At 41.6% G+C, this 6,108-nt stretch overlaps 1 pseudogene; it reads left to right on the top strand.

Annotated features, from left to right (window-relative positions):
• The window catches only part of LOC108515160 (probable G-protein coupled receptor 83), a 6,574-nt pseudogene extending 2,604 nt beyond the window's left edge, over positions 1 to 3,970 (top strand).
• Positions 3,971 to 6,108: the final 2,138 nt, after the last annotated feature.

The following is a 6,108-nucleotide window of genomic DNA, read 5'->3' as shown; positions in this document are numbered from 1 at the left end:
ACCATGTTCAGTATGATATTGGCTGTGGGTTTGCCATAAATAGCTCTTATTATTTTGAAGTACGTTCTATCAATACCGAATTTATTGAGTGTTTTTAGCATGAAGGGCTGTTGAATTTTGTTAAAGGCCTTTTCTGCATCTACTGAAATAATCATGTGATTTTTGTCTTTGGTTCTGTTTATATGCTGGATTACGTTTTTTGATTTGCGTATGTTGAACCACCCTTGCATCCCAGGGATGAAGTCCACTTGATCATGGTGGATAAGCTTTTTGATGTGCTGCTGGATCCTGTTTGCCAATATTTTATTGAGGATTTTTGCATCGATGTTCATCGGGGATATTGGTCTAAAATTTTTTTTTTTTGTTGTGTCTCTGCCAGGCTTTGGTATCAGGATGATTTTGGCCTCATAAAATGAGTTAGGGAGGATTCCCTCTTTTTCTATTGATTGGAATAATTTCAGAAGGAATGGTACCAGCTCCTCCAACTCGTGTTTTCTTAGCTCATGGTAAGTAGGCTTACCATGGTGAAAGGGGGAACTAAGAAGAGCTGTATATTAATTGAGGAGGGTGACCTTGGGTGCAGGGTGAGAGCAAAGGTACAACTTTGCATTTGCAAAGGAGAAATCTCTTTGGCTAGAGGGAGCCCGGAATGGGTTGGAAAGTGTTTGCATGGAGAGGGGAATGGCTGAGAGACAGCACAAAGGGTTTGCAAATTGGGGAAAACAAACTACAGCAGGCAAGACTGTGGTTGCTTGCTGAGTTAATCTCCTACCTTGGCAGTTGTTGGGAGAGACTTATGTTGCCTGCAGCAGGGACCTGTTGCAGGTGAGCTTTAGGTGATATGTGTTTCAGAACTATGTCACAAAGACCCAGCCTCAGTTTCCTCACCTTTCAAATGCATTGCTTGGACTCTGAGATGGCTAATAGCTTTTGTGATTTGATGTCCCTTTCTTCAAGCCGGAATGTTTGCATGTGAGAAGATGGGGAGGGCATGAGAGCTGAAGTGTGGATTTTTTTTTCTTTGTTTCCACTTCCTGAGACAATAATGCCAGTGGTTTGTCATTATTATAACAAAGAGGACTTTATTTGTGTTTGGGGCTTGTAAGAGGACTCAGAGGTGATTTCCTGTGCCTCACATTGCCCTTTCTCCCATAGGTGCATTATCTGTGTAATTCCTTGGTGTTTGGGAAAATGACATGTCACTTCAGTTATTTTGTCCAATATTCTTGTGCCTATGTAACTGTGATTACCATGGCTTCTCTTTCCCTAGACAAACATCAGGTATGTGTTTCTCATGGGCCTTTGGGTCTTGTAAAGGGACAAGTTCTTCTCCTAGATACAGATAAGATCAAAAATAACCTAAAGATTTCTTTGAATTGTTTAAGATATATAAATGTATATGTATAGTTTGAGGGATTGCAAGATAGTGAAATACAGACCTTCACCAAATCAAATCTTGTTTTGTTTTTCATAGAGATGGAGGTCTTGCTATGTTGCCCAGACTAGTGTCGAACTCCGGGGCTCAAGCAATTCTCCTGTTTGTGCCTCCAAAAACGTTGGGATTACAGGTAGAGCCATCACACCTTGTCTCAAATAATAAAAATGCTGCCATATTTGATATGGTGCTATGGGAGCAGAGAAGTGGCAATGAGAAAACGATAAAAAAAAAAAAAGTGCTCTTCTTCTCATTTGGAAAACATTTCTTATTTGCTGCATTCCAGGACCGGCTAAGGGAAGAAAGAGGGAAGGGTTGAGTCAGAGGTGTGTGCGGCTTCAGGACTGGTGGTAAGTTGAGTCTGGGCGATGAGGGTGAAGTGTGTGAGTGAGAGCTGAGGAACTGAAGTGGGAAAGAACTAAGAGAATTATGGAGGAAAGAGCTGAGAGGAGGGCTGAAAGTGATTTCAAAGGAAGGAAATAGGGTAGGAGTGAGAAACTGGGAGGAATTACATAGTTAATCACTTGAAAGGGAGGGAGCCAGAAAAAGAGTGATGTGGGAGGGACATAAAGGTAGATTAAAGAGGTTGTAACTGAAGCCAGATGGGAGAGTCCATGGAAGTATCTAGGTGATAGGTGATGGGGAGATAGGAGGGGGCATGGAAGGAGGGAGGGATGAGGGGAGCATGGAGGTATCAAAGGATAGGGGATGAAGCTAGAAGGAAAAGGGGTATGAAGAAAGCCAAATGAAAGAAAGAATGAATGGATGTGTGGAATTCTTACCCACTTATAGACGATAAAGGGAAAATGAGTCACACCTTTGAACATCCATTCCTCTTTTCCACAGAACTCCCTGCTCAGAGTCAAAAGGTTTAATGTCAGTCCACTTGCATTTCTTTATTTTTTGCATTGAAATTAATAATTAATTTATTTATTTTTAATTTCCAACTTCTGTTTTAAGTTCAGGGGTACATGTTCAGGATGTGCAGGTGTGTTACATAGGTAAACATGTGCCATGGTGGTTTACTGCACGGATCATCCCCTCACCCTGGTATTAAGCCCAGCATCCATTAGCCATTCCTCCTGATCCTCTTCCTCCTTCCATCCCCTGCCCTCTGACAGGCCCAGTGTGTGTTGTTCTTATTGAGAGATTTCCCTCATCATTAACTAATGTTGGTCTTTCATGAAGCAAAATACCACCTGAATTAGTATATAAGCATACTTCTCACCTACCTACCCAGTATTTGCTGGTTTGTACCATAATGCCAGTTGATGAATGGCTAACAAGTAACCCTAATTTGAATTGTTGAATGGGATTGGGGTCCTTTTTCTTCCAGATGATGCTATATCCCCTGAAATCTTGGATTACTCCAATGCAAGACAATGTCAGCATCATTATCATCTGGATTGTGGGTACCTGTGTTCCTTTGCCACATTCAATTTGCCAGAAGTTTCACCAGGTGGAGATTGGTAAGAATCACACAGTATAACCAGTGTTGGATTCTAGTAACTTGTGACCTTGGAAGTCCCATGGAATAACTTATGGAGTAGGGGCTGGAATAGTGCATTTCCAAACGTAGGTACAAAATTAATTTCTTTTACTTGGGATTTATCATAACAGTTTCCAATAACTCTCATAGCATTTCATAATTAGAAATAAGTCTTCACATTTGGGGGTCATAATTTCCTTATATATCACATGAGAGATCTGGATTAGGTGAACCCAAAGGCTCCCGGCTTTTTAACTCTAGATTTTAAGCTTAATGCCGACACAAACAGTGAATATGTATCTCCCTTAGGCCAAACTTCCATAAAATAGCTGGCTGTAGGCCTTAGGGAAAAGACAAAGGTGATGTTTCTCTTTCTGTCTGTCTTATAAACTAGAAGCATAACTGAAGAAACTGTCTGCCTACCCAGTTTCCCATATACTTCAAAATCTTCATGGAAATACCTTGACCTGAGAATATTTTTTTGCTCTTGTTCATCTTGCCATTAATGGTACCAGTGGTTGTTTATGGTCATGTGGCCAAAAAGCTGTGGATCCGTAACGCTGTTGATGACATCAGCATCCACACCTATATCTGGCAGCATGGGGAGAAGAAGAAGACCCCGAAGATGCTGATGACAATGGTGCTTGTCTACACAATCAGCTGGCTCCCTCTTAACCTCTACCTGGTGCTGCTATGCAGATAATTCATCTCAAGCTACAATGGCCTCTACTTCTTCCTCCACTGGCTGGCAATTAGCAGCTCCTGCTATAACCCCTACATCCAATTCTGTCTCAGCAATAACTTCTGGATTGAAGTTCAGAAGGTTATCATGGAAATTCAGAAGATGCTGCTAAATAAATCAGCTGCCTGAGAGGGGAGCACTGCTGACCTAGCTCTCTCTCACCCACTCACCACCTTGACTGGGTAGATTCCAAACCCAGAGTGCTCAAATTCCCGCAATTCAAAGATATTGATGAGCTACCCGTCACCCTCTATTCCGAGGGGTGGAAATCTTCTTTCTCTATTCACAAGTGCCTAGACTTTAAGATGCCCAGACCGCAATAGATTCTCCATCCTCAAAATCCCTGAGATAGAGTGGGACAAAAATAAATAGGATTCAATCATTTCTCATGGTGTGGGGGGCAGGTGAACAGAAGGGGTATTTGAAGAGTTGGGGACATGTGAGCCCCCATATTTGTGTCACTCAGTCTTTCATTTCCGTCTTTTCTTTATTTTTTTCCTGTGCGGTTTTCTTCCTTTATTCTCTCCCCCAGCAGTAAGGCAAAGGTATTAGATTTTCAGACTCATCAGAGATCTTTCTCCATTACTCAAAGGAAAGCTTTATTCTTACCTGTTTGGGGAGAGGTCTCCTGAACTCTATCTCTGATTCTGGTCACCATTACCCTCTCCATCCTTATGTGCCAGTTGGCCATGACATTTGACATCTGATATCACAAACATTGTCTCAGGAAGTGCAAGAGGCCCTAGAAATTCTGATTGATATTTCATTTAGATGATTGGGATATAATTTGTCTATCATATTCCCAGGGAAATGCCAGGAGGGAAAGGTATAGTTTCTGAAATTGTATTGGGTTATCTGGGAACTCAATACTTCTTATAAGTGTAAGTAGTTAGTCATAACTATCTCCTTGTGGCAGAGTGAGAATGAAAAATCTTACACTTGCAGAGGAATTGCACCATGGTTATTTTCCGAAATATATATATATATAATAATTTGCTGATAGCTCCCCTTTGAATGCAATGAAAATTGAATTGCCAAAGTTAGCACTACAAAATCCAAAATATTCTCCATGTTTCCTCACTCTACATTTAGCATCACACTTTCTCTTGTGTACATTTGTGCTGTCTAGTTTTGCCTTTCTTTTTCTGGGAAGAGAGGAGACACAGTGTGCTCACTGCTGTTTTATTGTTCCCATCTCTTTAGTCTATGAGAATTTCAACTCAGTGGGAGAGAGGTAATAATAGCTCATCCCCCTGCGACTGCCTTTAATCTGGATATAATGTTATTAAGGCACTTTAGAGATTATTGCTCGTTGTGTGTCAAGATAATGCCAGGATAAGAGTGGGATTTCATGCCCTTCTTATCTTCTTCCCCTCCTCTTCTTTATTCCCTTCCTCACTACTCTGAGAATTCCCATTTTTATTTTGATCTTGCCTGTCTTCTTTCTCTCCTCCCACTTTCTCTTGTTTCCCTTCCACCTTGTCCTCCTCCCCTCTGTTTCACCCTTCTACTCCTCTTCATCCTTTTCCTTCTCATCCCTTCTTCATTCAAATTCCACCTCATGCCTCTTCCTATCTTCCATTTGCCCGTCTCCTGTGTTCTCCTCCTCCCCTATTCTCCCCATTCCCTCCTACTCCTACCCATCTTCTTTCCCCCCTCCTTTTCACTTCTCTCACCTCTCTCCAGTTCTCTCCCCTCTTTCTAATTCTCCTCTTCCCTTCTCTCCTCACTTCGTCCTTCCTCTTCCCTCCTTCTCCCTCCTCCCCTTCTCACTTTTCCTCAATCCTCCTGAGCCCTTTCTTCTTCAGCACCAGTCCTTCTCCAATTCTTTCTTCTTTCTTTATTCCTCTCCATTATCTATCTTTCATCCTTTATCTCTTTGAACTCTGATGTATGGTTCAAAATATTGCTTTCTTATTGCGTTTTAGCTATTGTCTGTCAATTCCCTTCCATATTTCTCTCTTGTCTTCAGAATTCAGATTTCTTTTACACTTACTGGAAGCCTGGGGATCCAGGAAGCTGCAACCTCTGAATATGAACAAGTATTTGCACTATTCCATAGGCCTCCATGTAGAATATATGATGGTCAAAGTGAGTGGTAGCCACTGCTTATATTTTTCTCTTCTGCATCTCTCTTTCTCATTCAACTGTAACTGTCAGAAGTTGACTGCCCATTATGCCCTCCTGGGGAATGAGCTGGCTCACTCCAGAAGCAGAGAGGAAACCATCCGGACTTAGTCCGTAGCTGCTGTGTCTGTTGGGAAGTATCACTGTGCAGCATCTTCCAAGAATATGACCCAGTTTAATTTGAAGGAATTGTACCCAAGTCAGACATGTCTTTTCTCTGGCTACTCATTTTTTTTTTCAACCTCTTCTTATTCTATAGCATTTTAGATATTGATTATTTCCCTTTCTGCTTTCTTCTCCCTAGTTGCTTCCCTA

This window comes from Rhinopithecus bieti, unplaced genomic scaffold (assembly GCF_001698545.2).
Source record: "Rhinopithecus bieti isolate Rb0 unplaced genomic scaffold, ASM169854v2 scaffold_34940, whole genome shotgun sequence".
Classification (NCBI taxonomy): Eukaryota; Metazoa; Chordata; class Mammalia; order Primates; family Cercopithecidae; genus Rhinopithecus; species Rhinopithecus bieti.
Note: the sequence above shows the minus strand (reverse complement) of the source record. Positions and strands in the feature narration are given on the sequence as shown.